The sequence below is a fragment of the Cavia porcellus genome, unplaced genomic scaffold (assembly GCF_034190915.1).
Source record: "Cavia porcellus strain 051 isolate PalLab524CR breed Dunkin Hartley unplaced genomic scaffold, mCavPor4.1 scaffold_12, whole genome shotgun sequence".
Taxonomy (NCBI): Eukaryota; Metazoa; Chordata; class Mammalia; order Rodentia; family Caviidae; genus Cavia; species Cavia porcellus.
The window spans coordinates 7,159,935-7,175,957 of NW_026947495.1; the positions used below are offsets into that span (position 1 = coordinate 7,159,935).

At 40.6% G+C, this 16,023-nt stretch overlaps 1 pseudogene; it reads right to left on the minus strand.

Annotated features, from left to right (window-relative positions):
- Positions 1–315: 315 nt before the first annotated feature.
- On the minus strand, positions 316–975 carry LOC100721023 (ras-related protein Rab-2B-like; annotated as a pseudogene).
- Positions 976–16,023: the final 15,048 nt, after the last annotated feature.

Consider the following 16,023-nt stretch of genomic DNA (forward strand, 5'->3'; position numbering starts at 1 on the left):
AGCAGAATGTGTATATTTATGCAGTTATTTTTGAATGATCATGGCAATCAAGTTTTATCCTAACATTTTCTAAATAAAAATGAAGATGAAATGAACCCTAATCTCTGTCAGGAATGCTTACAGGAATCCTTACATCCCTTGAGGAGGATAGGTCAGGAAGGGCCCCAATTCTCCCCTGGTCCTTAAGTGGAAAGGCAAATATCACACCTTGAAAAGAGGCTGTACTCAACCAAAGCAATTAAGATCTCTATCTTTAATCCTATTGAGCTGAAGCTGTTCCAGGAAGAGGGGTGGGGAGAAGTTCAGGCCAGATGTTCAGCAGCAGCCAGAGTCAGACTCTGTATCTCCAGAGTTCCCTGGCAGGCACCACATCTGGCTGTTGTTGAAATTGACTGCTGAGCTCAGTCTTGCTGGCACTTGCCTCATTGTGGACATCAAATAAACCCTGCTGGATTTTCTTATAGATTTCTTTGGCTGTGTTAATAAGGCCTCTTCAACATTTCAGGCAATTTTGACTGAAGTTTCTATGAATATCAATCCATGCTCCTGAGCAAAGCTTATCCTTCCTCTCTCTTCACATCTCTGTGGGACCCTAAATCACCCTTATTCCCAACCAGCCTGATAACCATGGTGGATCTAGAATGCTAGCAGGCACCCGTTAGCTATGAGGTCATGTGGCTGAACATTTCAGCCTTGTAATGTTATACACTAGGAGTGCTCTTGCTGCTCCCTTGTAAAAGGAATGGGTGATAGAATGGAAGGATTCTTGCCTGGCCATATTGATTTCTTTGATTCCTAGATTTGTAATTTGATTTGTTTTCCACCAATATTGACAATATAGATTCCAAATTCTACCCTTATTTTGAGGTCATGAACAAGCTGGAATTGTGTGTCTGTAAACTGCAGGCGGAGACATGACTTCCCCATTGCTGTGTCTCTGATGATGATGTACTTGAGGAGATAAGCATAAATCATGGTCCTGATTCCTCTGTATTCTGGGTCTACCTGGCTTTTAAAGCCACTTACCTCCAACATCTTTACCTCTTTTTAATTTTACCTATATCTTTAGATATGCTCAGCAATTTTTTTATTATATTTGTGATTTCTTCTTTTACCTGAGACATTATTTTTGATCTGATTACTTTTACAGTCTCATAAAGTTGTTTCTTTACTTCAGTTACTCTCCTTGGTGATTTCAGCTATGTGACTTCCATTTCATTCCATGACTATATATCCCAGACTGGTTATGTGTAGGCTGGAGGTCTGAGATCACCTTTTGCTCCTTCTTCTGGACATTCTCCTGGGTTCCTCCCATCAAGCCTGTTGTGGGGTCCCAGGCACTTCCCACATTGGCTGCCCCTCTGTGATGTAGGGAAATGGGACAGCACTTGGTTTTCTCTGGCTCCAGGTTCCTAGGGAGGTATCAGGGCACAGTGCAGGCATCTTAAGATCCATGGAACTACACTGGTGTTCCCCTGATGGCCAGGGTTGTGTGGTGCTGGGGCTGCTTCCCTTAGCCTGCATGTCTAGGGACTCCCATGGTGATGTCAGGCACATAAAGGTGAATTTGTCTGATTCTCCCCATGGCCAGAGGAAGCAAGGGTTTCCAATGTTCCCTACATGTGCATGAGGCTTATCTGGCTCTGTGTCCCTGCTTGTGCTGGATGCCTGTAGGAAGGATGCCTTCCAATGGCAGTGGCCTGCAAGCTGAGGATCTGGCTGCAAGGATCTGGCTGGGTCTATTATGTATGTGCTGATTGCTCACTGGAAGCAAGCCATCTGGCAGCAGTGGCTAGCAAGCAGAGACCAAAGACTGAAAATATAAAAAATATATATTACCTACTGGATCATAACAGTGTTCTGTCATCAGTCACCATGCAGACCCAGGGCCCTGGTGCTTTTGGAGCCAAATATCCATGAGTCAAGTCATCTGCCCACACTTCTTGCTTCCAAAATCAAGCCTTGATATGGACATTTTTTTTCCTGTCACTGGGAAAAAAATACTTGGCACCCACAACTTGAAGGAAGGGAGATTTATTTTGGTTCACAGCTACAATCTATGGTTGGCTGGATCCAAGCAGAAATGACATAGTGGGAGGGCATGTCAGAGGATGTCCAGACCATGCCAGTCAAGAAAAAGAGAGTACAGGCAGAATCCAGGGGCAAGAGCCCACCCTTCCAGGTCATATCCCAAGTGATATTCCTCTAGCAGGCTTTAGCTCATCAATAGATGAATCTACTGCAGACTGTGCCATATCTATCATCCCATTACCTCCCATACATAGGAAACTTTGATAGGACATTTTAAGTGTTAACCATAGCAATAGATCATGGCACATAAAACCACATTCTGTGTTGGAAACTTGGGACTCGTGACACACACACACACACACACACAAACACACACAGAGACAGACAGACAGACAGACAGACAGACAGACAGAGAGACAGAGAGAGAGAGAGATGGACTTGATTTATGCGTATTTGTTTCTAACTTTTATTTTTTATTTTTTAAATTTTATTTAAGGAGAAAAAGGAAAAAAAGCAGAAAAAGGGTACAAGTTATACAGAATTTCAGAAAAAATAAACAGTAGGAAGTCACTAGTTAATGGATTACAACTTGTCATAATTGAAATATTTGTTCAAGTTACAAAATTAAAGCATATAAAGTGGGCATTCAAACAGTGAGACTGCAAACAGTTCTGTTTAATGATCCAACAAAACTCAGTAATATCATTGTCTATCTTATACACTTAAATATACATGCAGTTATATCGTTTAGAGCACTTTCTTCTCCTCTCTTTTGCACAATGACTATTACACTTTTTGGGTTTTATTACTCCCACAGTTCTTATTACTTTTTTGGGAGAAAGTAAAACCAAATGTGACATAACAGAACAGAGTCAGTCAAATCAAAAGGGTGGACATAATAGATAATGTAAAAACATAATACAAGGTGATCAACAATGGTTACCATAATGCCTCCCGCTATCTCCAATAGAATTGCCTATATCATCAGTTATAATAAAATTGAACAAAACAGTAAAGAACGAAACCAACAGAACCAAAACATTGGAGACATTACAGGTCTTCAAAAATAGATAACAGTCAACCAGAATGGGCATCATAATGAATCCCACTATCTTCACAGCTGTTGCCTAAACTTTCGAACCTGGTACTATTAAGCAAAGAGGAACATCAGTCAAAACAAGATGGTAAGAGCAATACAGGGCTTCAAATCAAGTTAATAGAAAATCAAAGTGCGTTACTATAATATATCCTGCTATTTTTAAATTATTTTCCTTAATTAAAAGGATAAAAATAAAAAAGTAAATAATAAAATGGAGATTCAGATAAAAGAGAGCATAACAACAAAACAGTGCAGATCAAAACATAACCATTTAAGCAAAATAGTGTTTCACCACAAGATAATCCCAACATAAAAGTAGTTACCATATTGTCTCTTTCCTTGAAATCTTTGAGTATAACTTCATATACTGTAGCATCAAATATATCAAAACAATGTAAAACCATTCAAGGGAATGAGAGTATTACAGGGTATTTAGAATTAACTAACAGAAAATGAACAATGGTTTCTGTATAATCTCCTTGTCTATAAAATTTTTTGTTTATACTATGACATATAATAAAATCCAATAAGATACAACATGTTAAGACCTTTGGAGACAGAAGAACAGAAGCTTGATGTGACTTCAAAACAAGATGATATTAAATCAGCATTACCTATTATGATGTCGTTTTCTCCAAAATAGCTATTCCTATCATCCAATCTTCTCTGCCTCATTTCTGTTGAGCTCATTTTCTGTCATTAGGTGTTAGTTTGTCTTCTTCATTTTGTTTTCTGCTCCATTCATTGTGGCCTCTCTGCCACTATTTCTGGATTCTTCCTATTTTTCTTTTTTAGAATATCCTGCAGTATTTTCCGTAGAGTTGAATTGGTGGTTGCATATTCCCCTAGTTCCTCTTTATCCTAGAAGCACCTTGTTTTTCCATCAATTTCCAGGGATAGTTGTGCAGGGTATGTCAATCTTGGCTGGAGGTTATTATCTTTCAAAGCTTGAATTATTTCCCCCCACACTCTTTGTGATTTGATGGTTTGTGCTGAGAAGTCTGCTGTAATTCTGATGGGTGTTCCATGGTAAGTGATCTGTTTCTTGTCTCTGACAACTTTTAATATTCTGTTCTTTTATTGGATTTCTGGTATTTTGATTATTATATGCCTGGGTGTAGTTCTGTTTGGGTTGTAGGTGGCTGGGGTCCTGTATGCTTCATACATCTGAGTATCTTTACCTTTTGCTAAATTAGGAAAATTCTCCTGGATTATTTCTGTGAGTAGCTTTTGTCGTTTATTTGTTTGTATCCCTATCTCTTCTTTTATGTTCTTTATTCTTAAGTTATAGATCTTCTTATCATCTTCTAGTCTTTGTATTATTGCTGTTTGTTTCTTTGTTATTTTAAAGAAGTTTTTCATTTCATGCTCCCATATTACAAATCTGCCCTCCAGTTCAGATAATCTACCCTTAGTTTCTTTCAAGCTGTTATGCCAGTTTTCGATAGAGTTTTTAGTTTCCTGGTAATCTCTTTGAACTTGCTTCACGTAGTCTACGTTTTCTCTATTTTCTCCATCAAACAATTCTGCCCTTTTTTTCTGTTCATCCATTCCACCATCTGTATTTTCTTGGGTAGTGCTTAGCATTTCTCTAGCTATTCTGCTTATGTCTTGCTTCAGGTCATTAATAACTTCATTACTGAACTCATCTATGAGGCTCTGGAGATAGCGCTTTATGTCTATTGGTGCCGTGTCTGCTATTGCCTGTTTCTAAGGATTGGGAGCCAAGGAGCCTTTCTTGTTGCTCCCTCTTCCCATAATATTTGTTTCTTAAATACAAGTGTATATAGCCGGCCCAGCTTCCTTCTCTGTCAGCCACAGTCTGTTTGAATTGCACCGGCTAGGTGTTCCCACTCACCACAGCACACCAGGGAGTTATGGACTGGGCAGCTTACATGGGGGCCCACCCCTCCAGGTCAACCTACCAAAGGCTTCACTGCTAGGGTGCTCCTCCAGACACTGGGACCTGGGTTGTGCTAGCCTACTGGGTCTCAGCCAGCAGCATCACGTAGGCTAGGCACTGCTCATCAATCCTGCCTGAGAGAGGGATATGTGACTGAGGTCACTGCAGCCGCCCTGTTCTGGCAAGTCTGCCTGGTCCCAGAATGTCTGTCCTCTGTTGGAGCCTCCTAGACTGTGGAAGTGTCCCAGTTTTCCTCACTCACTGCAGGTCGATGCATGGCTCCCTGCCCATCCCACTCTCAACTCCGTTCACCAATTCCCATTCTCAGAGCTTTCGTGTGTCTCTCTCCCTGCCGAGCCAATTCAGACGCAGCAGCAGCAGCAGCGGCAGGAAACCCAAATCACGGCTTCCGATGGCGCAGGCTCCAGCTTCCATGCTGAGGCTTTATCTGTTCCTGTTATAGCACCAGGATTGCATTCCCAGTTGGTTTCTCTCAGCCCAGTTCATTCTTGGGTCAGCAGGGTATATCTCCTCTTGCTTAGGATTCCTCACTCCTCACCATTCCTGGATTCTAAGCTGGGTCTCTCAGAGAGCCTTGGTAGCTGCTGCTGTCTGTCCGCCATGTTCTCCCGGAAGTCAGTTGCCTGTATTTCTAACTAACTCAGCTGCAATTGACGCCATGACACCGGAAAAGACTGCCTACCTTCCTAACTTTTAAATCTACATTTCTAAGTAAAATCATTACCTGATTGCTGTTTTTGTTTCTGTCTTAGTTTTAAGATTAGAGATGTACTTAAATCTTGTGTTTATTTTGATGTTATTTTGTTTTTTAAAAATGTACATTTTTTTGGAGACAGGGTAGCTAGGTAATGTAGACTGGCCTCAAACTCATGGTGACCCTCCTGCCTGCCTCAGTCTTCAGAGTGCTAGAACTACATGTGTGCACCACTACACCCAACTTAAATCTACTTCTTACAGTAAAAGCATGGGTTATTTATTTCCAGCCTTTCTTATTTCTAATAAGGCTTTCATTTTTGTGAATATTCCTTTGAGAAGCTCTCTGACCATATTTGTAGGTTTGGTTATATAGTTCTATAATTATTATTCTAACTAGATTTAAACTTAAATTTTGATTCTTGCTAGCCTAAGTTTTATTGAAAAGTTTGATTTTCTTATTTCTAGAGTTAATAGATTTTGTTTTGCTTATAATTTTATGATACACATTAACTTTTACTAGACTACATAAGATTATTTTCTATATACTTTCTGCTTTAGGGAATTATTTGAATTTAAATGTTATATGGTCAATTTTTAAGATTATGTCTTTTCTTAAAAATGATGTGTCTTCATCCCTTATGTGGAACAAAATGATATATACACATATATAATACATATATAATTTAGAAGTCAATATCATTTGATTTGGTGATGAATGGTTATGAGATGAAGAAGGAGAGATGCAATTGACAGATGACCTCATGTCATAGTTATGGTGTCAGGTGGGTGAGGAATGGAGGTTCCTTCAGGTGAAGACACTGGAGAAACACTAAGCTGGTGAGATGTAAAGTATGGCTCAACTGGACATGCTGAGTGTGCAGTTTTGTGATATCTAGAAGGAAGGATCAAGGTAAGGGAGAATGGCAGGTCTGCTGGTCTACAGGTCACAGATGAGGTCTGCACATAAGAGCTCTTGGCTTGCAGGTAACAGCTGTGGCCAGGGATGGCCAGAGTGAAGTACAGGGAGGAAAGAAATGGGGGAAGAATGGCAATTAGTTACTGACATTTAATGTAGGGACATAGTGGGGTCAATACAGAGTTGGCTGAGGAGCAGCATGTGAAGAAGGAGTAAGGCATTCGTTTCAAGAAGCCACCTTCACAAAAAGCAAGGAAGAGGCTGTTCTCAGGAAAATTGGGTCAGCAAGTGTCAACTGCCTTAATGGCACAATTTTTGGTGCCATTTTGGTTGAATTTATGGAGATTAATATTCTCTAATTAGTGCTTCACTTTTGTAGTAGAATTTTTCTTAATGTAATATTCCATAAAATAAAGAGAGTTTCTGAGGCAACTTCCTGAGGGACATTTTCTATTAAACTCCTAAGTAGCTGACGTGGATACTAGAAATTTAAACTTATGCTAATGAAAACTTTTGTTGTTTGGAGTTGAGGAGGAGGCAACACCCAGGCAAGCTTCCAGAAATCTATTAGTCTAGACAGCTAGGATGGGTAAGAATAAAACAAGAAGTTTGAAAGGCAGGCCTCAAGGGAATCAGTGCAGAAGATGAACACACATTATAACTGTGGCTGGAGGCACATCTGTTAAAGGCCACATCTCCAGATAAAGATAGAATGAACAGGTCTGGATGTTTCCCCAAAGGATAAGACAAATATAACACCTATTCCAATAGAACTAGATAGATATGGATCACCCTAGTGGGTGACTAAAACCCCTGATTCATTCCTCCCTAAAGAATATCCTTGTTCTTTCCATGTACACTTGGTACATGACCTGCTTTTCCATTGAACCACTACTTCCTAAGCAGCTACACTTGTAACCTTATTGGTTGATCATGCTTTTGACTCATGTTGTACTCATCTTATGATTAGGCTCTATAAAACTTTCTTTCAGAAGTGAGATCATTGACAACCTAATTTGGAGTCTCTTCCTGTCTTTTGGGAGCTATTTCTCTCAATAAATGTTTTCTACTGTTAATCTCCATTGTTCCTTAAAATTCATTTTCAAATTTGGAAAATGTAAACTTAGTGTATCTGCTACTTAGCAGGTTAGGTAATAATAATATATATTATTTATATAATAATATATATTATTTCCCCTATATCAAGACCACTTATTGATGTTAGTAATAATCATTCACTTAAACACAGTCTGTAACATGACTGTTAATCACTGTTAACAGTAGTGTGTGTCTGAGATCTGGGCAGGAAGCTCTGTTGCAAAGATAACAGTTGTCATCAGTCTTAACCAAGATGAAGTGGTGGTAGACAGAACATTTAAAGTCTCATTTACAATTTTAATTTGCCTCACCTTGGGTAACAAACACAATTTGCATGCTTCACAGGAGGGTTATATGGGAAGAAACACAACAAAAGGAAAGAAACATAAACAAACTGATTTTCTTTTAGGAAATGCAAAAGCAGCTGGTTGAAGGAAATGCAAAACATCAAATTGCAATTTTTATGTCATATCTTTAAAGGACCTCAGAAAGCCATTATGTGCCCAACTCCTTCACTCCATGATACAGAAGTGGAAAAGGACCAAGGTCATCCACTATCAGAGCTGTTTCTTCCACATCTTGCCCATCTTTTGATCTATTCCTCCACTGGGAGTGTTTTTCTTCTGACCTCTCAGTAGGTACTCTTTGCTCACCCAGTGTTGCTCTTTCTGCACCTCTGAATAGGGGCCATGCCCTGACCTTACCTAGTACCCTCATATTATTGTTCCCAGTAGACACTGACTTACCTAGCCAGCAGAGTGAGTGCCTAGCTTAGAAGCCAGGGCCTCTTCCTAGCTTTGGTGAGGCCCTATCATCTTGCATCTGCAAGAGAACTCAGGCCCTTTCTTGATCCTCAGAAATCCGTATTCCAAAATATGCCATTTTGACCTCCAAAGCGAGAGTACTCAGGGAGAGCAAATATAGAGAAAGGTTTTCCTCAAGGTTCCTCTATCTACCTGAAGATCTGATCTGCTGAAAAGGAACAAGATGGACTTCAGTAGCCTCCTTGAAGTTTCACTAACCAGACAGATTAAATTCCTATTACAGAGAGAGAATGAAATGGAGCTCTGAGGGGCTCTGTCCCTGGGTATTGTCTGTTCCCCAGCCTCATTCATCTTTCCTACAAATATTTTACCATCCTATCACCTTCTATGCTATGAAGAAGGTACATAAGCATTACCTATCTGGCCCTTCTTTGAGGCTGATATTTTATGACTCTTATGCACATACAAACATTCATGATTCTGCATGCCTTTCCTTTTCAAAATCTATTGTGAGGTTACAATTACTAAACCCTCAGAAGGAAGGTCTGAGCTTTTTTCTAGTATGTAGCTGCCGCTGAGGCTTCTGTAATTAGTCACTAGGTGCCAGCACATACCTGTGCCCTGTATCAACCTTTGCAAGATAAGCTAGTTGGTGCTGCTTGACTTCACATCCCATATCTCATTCACCCGTGTTCTTCAGTCAGTGATACTTAAGATCATGCAGACAAGGAATTCTGGAAACTATGGTTAGAACTTCATTACATAGACATGATGCAAGTTGTCACAGGAATGTGAGGAGGACTAAACAGTATTCTAGGTGAAACAGTGAATTGATTTTTAGATGTGTTGAACTTCAGGATTTCTGAGGCCTGATAGGAAGACATATGACAGACAGAATATGGTTCTGAAGTGTAGGAACACATCTAGGAGACAACAGTAAGTGAGCTGGAGTCAATAAAATGTTAAAATTGCTTCAAGGAAGAAAAATATTGAAATATTCTAATAATCAACAATCTATGTTATTCATTTTATTCATCATGTGCTCACAATCTCAGTGGTTTACAAGAATATTTATGTGTTGCTGTTGTAGTGATTGAAAGAGTTTCTCCCCTGTCTTAGTTACTTTATGCTCATCACTGAGACAAAATACCTGCAGCCCAAAGTTGGGAAAGGGAAGGTTTATTTCTTACAGTTTTTGGAGCTTTCAGTCCACACTCAGTTGGCTCCAAGGCGTCTGCTCCAAGGGTATGGCTGGGCTGCACTTCATGGAGGCTGCAAACAGCAAGCGGGAACCAGCAAAGAGAGCAAGACACACTTTCTTCCTACTGTTACATCACATCCTGGCTCCACCCATTTGTGGGTGGAGCACTGACACATCATTCCAAGCACTAGACAATGAATGAATCACAAATGCACAATTCAAACTCATGAGGCCTGGGGGACACAGACATAATCCATGACATCCCCCTTCAAGTTCTTATTTGGTATAGACCTCTGAAACAGACAAATGAACAAAGAGAAACAAATCTATTAGCATGCAAATTTCATATGTGCACAGGAGGCATTCAGAGAATTTGAATTGCAGCTTTCATAGCATCTTCAACAAATAATTATAAATTGCAGAGGCATAATAAAACATAGGAAAGGGGCTTTGAGTCTCTTTGGCATCAAATCGCTGGCAGACAAAGTCTCTTCAGTAAAGCTTGTAAGTGTAAACTCTTGGGTGTGCCCTCCATGAGTCTTCCGTGGATAAACTGTACTCTTTGTAGAGGGGGCAGGCAGGAATCATTTGCTTTTAAAATCTGTGGCTTGCTGTTAGTTTTGCAGTGGGAAGGCAGAGAGCTTTCATGTACTTGTTTATTAATCATCATCAGTCAGCCATCCATGAAGAAGAGGCTTGTTTTGGGGTTGTAGATTCTGCTCCTCAAAGTATTGAGAGATGATTTCCTGCTGCTCAGCTCTGTTTGGCTCTGCTTCAATGTCTCCTAATTGCAGACACAGCCAAAGTAGCAGCTACCCAGGGGACCTGCCCATACTTGTGATGAAGCATAGCAAGAAGGTGAGGTGTATTTGTTTTCTAAACCTCAGCCTAGATGTGCTTCTATAATTTGTATTCCCCCACAGGTTGCCAATCAGATCTTGAGGATGCACTCACACACTGAGGCAATGCACTCACACACTGAAGCAATACGAAAGGAGTTGCTCATCCCTGATGGGGAGAGAGCCAGAAGGAATTTGTGGTTGAGTGGTGTGAAGAGCAAGAACAGAAGGTGTTCACTTCCTGCACACCCGGAAAGCCCACAGGCCAGCAGGTTTGAGCAGGGGGCAGTGGGTGGTGAGGGAGAGACCACTGAGAGCACTGGAGGCCTGACAGGCCGTCCTGATGTGGATGTCACCTGCTGCACATGTACCTGAAAATAGGCTCAGTGCATCAGCCTTGGTCTTGGAAAGAAATCTCTTGAGGAATTAAGTGGATCTGCTTTCCTGAATATGAGTTGGAAATAATTGATTCCCCATTCTGGCTGTAGTTTCAAAGGAACTCTTTCATTTCCTTATTAATGTGTGGATTAGATAAGGAGAAGCTGAATGTAGAAGCTTGCTTATTCAGGGATGCGTCTGATCGCTGCTTGCACAAACCACGGACATTCACAATTTGGGTTACTTTCTTTAAGTACAAGTCAGGCAACAGAAACTCAGAAGCAAAGCAGCTGTTCTCACCCAGGGTGGATCTGGTCACCTAGTGTGGAAAAACTTGAGCAGAGTGGCAAAAGGGACAGAGACAGGGACTAAGGAGAGCTGCTCCCTGGCCAGTCAGACTTTCACTGGAAGACATCGGGGTTAGATGAGGGGAGGTGATCTGGATGAAGAGGATTGCCATGTCAGAGATGGACATACTTTATTTTTCTTGTGCTACAGGAGATGGAGTTTGGAGCCTCATGCATACTAGCAGACTAGACAAGTAGTCTACACTGAGCTATGTCCTTGCCTCTGCAAACTTCTGTAAAGTACTTTGTGTGACAGATGGTCCATATGAGGTACTCAGTCTTGCTGTCATGTCCCTATGGAACTATGATGTTGTCTGAGTAGTTCCCTTTTCTGCACATTTTTGCAAGCATTATCTTTGTGACAGTGGTTACTGTAATAGTTATGCTATGATTTTTCTTTGTGGTATTAATTTGCATTTCTCTCATGATTAGAGGTATAATATTTTTTCATGTACAGGTTTGCCACCTGTTGTCTGTTGAAAAATGTCTATTTACATCCTTCTTCCATTTTTAAATGAGGTTATTTTTTTCCTTATTATTGAGTAGTTGATGTTCTTACATATTTGAAGATAGAGCTTTTGGTGACATCTGATTTGCAAATATCTTCTCCCAACCTGTGGATTGTCTCTCCACTGTGTTAGCTGTTTCCTTTGAAGTGCAGTAGATTTTTGAATTGAATGTCATTTTATAGTCTCATACAAAAAATCATTGCCAAGGGCAGTGTGGTAGTTCATTGATAAATTTTCAACTTGGGCGGGAACACCCAACTGAACTGAGTCAGTATAGTTCTGAGTGTGAAAAGCACACTTTAAGGAGGATTGTTGTCAGAATGATATAAAAAAGAGAATGGGGGTGAATTTCAGCTGATTTTCCTTGGAAGAGCTTTTTTTGTGGCTGATTTTCCTCTGGGGAGCTTTGGCTTTTCTGTTGGGAGGAACTCAGGTCTTCATCTTTGCCTGGGGCATCTTTGCCTTGGGTGCAGTTTCTTGGCTTTCAGTGTAGATTCTTCAGCTTCCAGCACCAACCTTTCCACTTGCTGGTGCAGCCTCTTTAACTTCCTGCACCAACACTTCAACCTCCCAGCACAGACCCATCAGTTTTCTATGGAGAATTCTTTGCCCTCCTGATACAGACTTATTCAGGACATTGAGGAGTTAAAACATTCAGGAAACCCCTCTTACCTTGTCACTTGGTCAGAACAACCAGATGTTCTGACCTGATAGGGAAGTTGTGATCTGACGTCCCCCAAAATAAGAGCACCGTGAACTATCGACCCTGCCAGACAGGATATGAGTTTTCAAAAACATCAAGCCACCTGCAGCAGATAGCTCACCCACCAGTAAGCAAACGACACAACCCCTATTAACCAATGCCATCTGCTTCTGTAACTGACTCTTGCTTTGTGGCTTTTGGCTTTATATATCTGCACTTCCCTACTCGGCACTCTCCCGGTCCCCTCTCCCACCAGAGTGCAGTCGGAGGGTCCCTCACATGCACGGACAATAAAAACCCCTTGATTTTTCATGAGAACTGGATCCTTGGGGCCTTCTTCATGATGGTGATCTTACATTTGGAGGCCCCAGCAAGATCTGTCCCCCGCCTTGCCGAGGGAGGCCCCAACGGCCACGAAGTGTCTCTCGGGGTAAGTACGGCTGTTCCTTTTAGTTTCATTTTTGTGATCGATCGTTTGTCTTAACTTCCCTGGATCACTTCTGACCCATACCTTGCGATCCTAATATAGGACAGTTTCTTTGGGGGACGCCCCAAAAAGATTCTCTTGGGAGTCCATTTGTCCCTCGGATTCCCAGTTTGTTAGGAGGGGTCTCTTAACCCCTCATTGGCAGTGGATTCACCAATCTGGTGTGAGTGTGGCCAGCCAGAACATGTGATGTGTTTTGTCTTATTGGTGTTCTCTGTTGTCTCAGTCTTTGTCCTCTCTTTTGTCATGGGACAAAGTGTCTCGACCCCTCTTTCCCTTACTCTAGACCATTGGTCGAAAGTAAGGGAACTGTAATAACCTAAGGCCCCCTAACTATCGCGCCGTGAAGCCTGTTCTGTATAAGCCTGCCTGCTGCTTTCCCCTCCTCTTCCCCCTTCAAATCTAACTAGGTTAAGTTTTAACTTCCTAAAAGGCCATAAAACAAAGGCCTGAGGTAATAGCTCCTGACAACCCCCCTCCTCTACCAGGTAGTCAGTCACAAATTGTGTTAATTTCATTAGATTGTAATAGCTTCGTTTGTATCATAACAATACCTGTGTGTTCCTTTCTCTCTGAGTAAAGGATTGATATGTTAATCAATGCTCTCCTGTGTAAAAAATTGTAAAATCTTACCTAATTGATATATTAACCATTGTTGTCCTCTACAAATAACAGTTGTAAAAGGTGCTAAAGTAAGGTAACTAAGGTTGTTAATTGCCGTTTCTGCTTTGTAGTACATCACACCCCCATCCCCTTCCTTACATTGTGTGACCAGCAACTGTTTGTGGATTTACAAGATAAAAGCCCTGAACTTTAGGTGTCAGGTGCCCAGTCTTTGGGTTAACCCTAGAGAGACTGTCACCAGGCCTGAAAATAAAGCCTTTGCCTCCCAAATTTTAATTTCTTGCTCCCTTGAATTTCATACCGGGGTCCGAGTTATCACATTTAGGAGCTCGGTCCGGGATGAGAGCAAGACCCCAGACTCATTTCTGACCATCTGAAAGTAAGTATTCTGGAGGGTTTGTTTGGGCCTTAGTCAATTTGTAATTTGAGAGGAAGCCCCCAATTTGGCAGTGGGAACCCCCTGAGGACAGAGTCATTTGGTTTTTTTTTTTTTTTTGGACAAATTCTGTCTGTCTGAGACTCTGCCCTGGGTGGGGAACCACTCAGTTGGTTAATTTGTTAATTCCTCCAGATCCCAAAATTTGACTAATTTTTGAGCAAAGGCCATTTTGCTGCAGCTTGTCCTGTCTTATATGTCTGTGTGTCCATTTGTTCTAATTGTTCTCCTTTTGGTTACCCCAAATCTAACAGAACATTCTTTCCTAGGAACCCCTTCTACAAGCCCAAAATGGACTAAAAGATTTAGATACTTATGTTCAGAGTTTTTGTACTTTAGAGTTGTCTGCCTGTTTAAATTTGTTGCTAACTTATGGGCTTGTTGCCCATTTCTGTCTCAGGATCCATATGGCTTGTTAGATTCAAGGTTCATAATAATTATTTCCTTTAGCTCACCAAATTATGCATGAAGCACCCTTTGTTTGTGTCTTTAATGTTGTGGTGCCTTGTTTAATATGTAAGTCTTCAATTGATTGCTTACAACCTCGGCATGCTTTTTAAAACGAGTATTTTTCTTTCTGGTTAAAATGTAAACATATGTGCACATATACATGTATATTTATGGTTTGTAAGAATCATATCAACTTTACCAAGTAAAAACCAGGTCGTACTATATTTGACCCAGTTAAAAGGTTACAGTTTTGTTTTTAAAAATACAGCATTTTTATGTGGTAAAAAGACATAAAATAATTAAGTATGTTTTAGACCACTAAAAGGTGACTTCAAGGGTTTTGTTAAGAGTTTTGATGATGTCTGAGAAGCAAGAGGAAAGGTAATTGACTGGTAATAGTAAAAAGAGGGGAAAAAAAGTGTTTTGTCTTCAAGCAAAAATGTCTGGCTGTCCCAGAATGTAAAAAAAGATAAAAGCTTAACTTGAGGGGTATATTGTAAATTGTAAAAGGCTCAAGAGGATGTAAATTTTATTTGTCTTGGTTTATAGTATTGCAAATAACAGGTTTGACAAGAAATAAATGTGTTCAGAATTTGACAGTATTAGATCAGTTTTGGTAAAAGTATTCATAAGATTGTACTTTACTGCAAAATGTTTCCATTAAAATGAGATTATAGGTGATACTAGAGATAAGAGACAAGTTCTTACATGTGCTATAAACATCTGGGAGATTATACAGCACAATTTTGTTACCTATAAAAAAGCCTTTTTTGTTAAGAATATAATTTCAGTAAAATGATGGCCTGCCACATGACATCCTGGAAAGGAAAAAAAAAGGAGTGGTGTGCCACCCAAATGAAGCTGGCTCTCTGATCCGGTATGCCAAAACCATGTTCTCCTTTTGTCCCACCCCGATTGGACATCCAGAGGTAAGGAGGTTTCCCAGTATCTCCAGTTGTTCTCTTTGCAACTCAGTTGGCCCCACATGTTAGACAAAAATTGCAAAGGTTTGAGAGGTTTGAGGAAATGCCCCTCAGCCAGTTAATAGAGATAGCACAAAAGGTCTTTGAGAACTAAAAAATTTACAAAAAGCTACCAACAAAAAGATAACCAAGGTGTTAAAATTGCTCTACGAGAGAAAATTAAAAAAAAAAAAAAAACAGATGAGAGTTTCTGGGGGCGTTTGGATGCTGTAGACTAAATTTTCCTAAAAAGCTCGCCTCTATATGACTCCTATAAGGGAGAAACTCAAAACACTGAACTAGACTGATAAATGTGAACAGGCCTTCCAGCAGCTCAAGCGGGCCTTGACAGAGGCCCCAGCCCTGGGACTCCCTGATGTTACCAAGGTGTTCACCTTGTTCATAGACAAACTCAGGGGCATTGCCAAAGGAGTCCTAACTCAAGACATTGGCCCTTCGAAGAGGCCTATAGCCTACCTCTCCAAAAGACTTGATCCAGTGACAGGAGTATAGCCCCCTTGCCTAAGAATACTAGCTGCTGTGACAATGTTACTTAAGG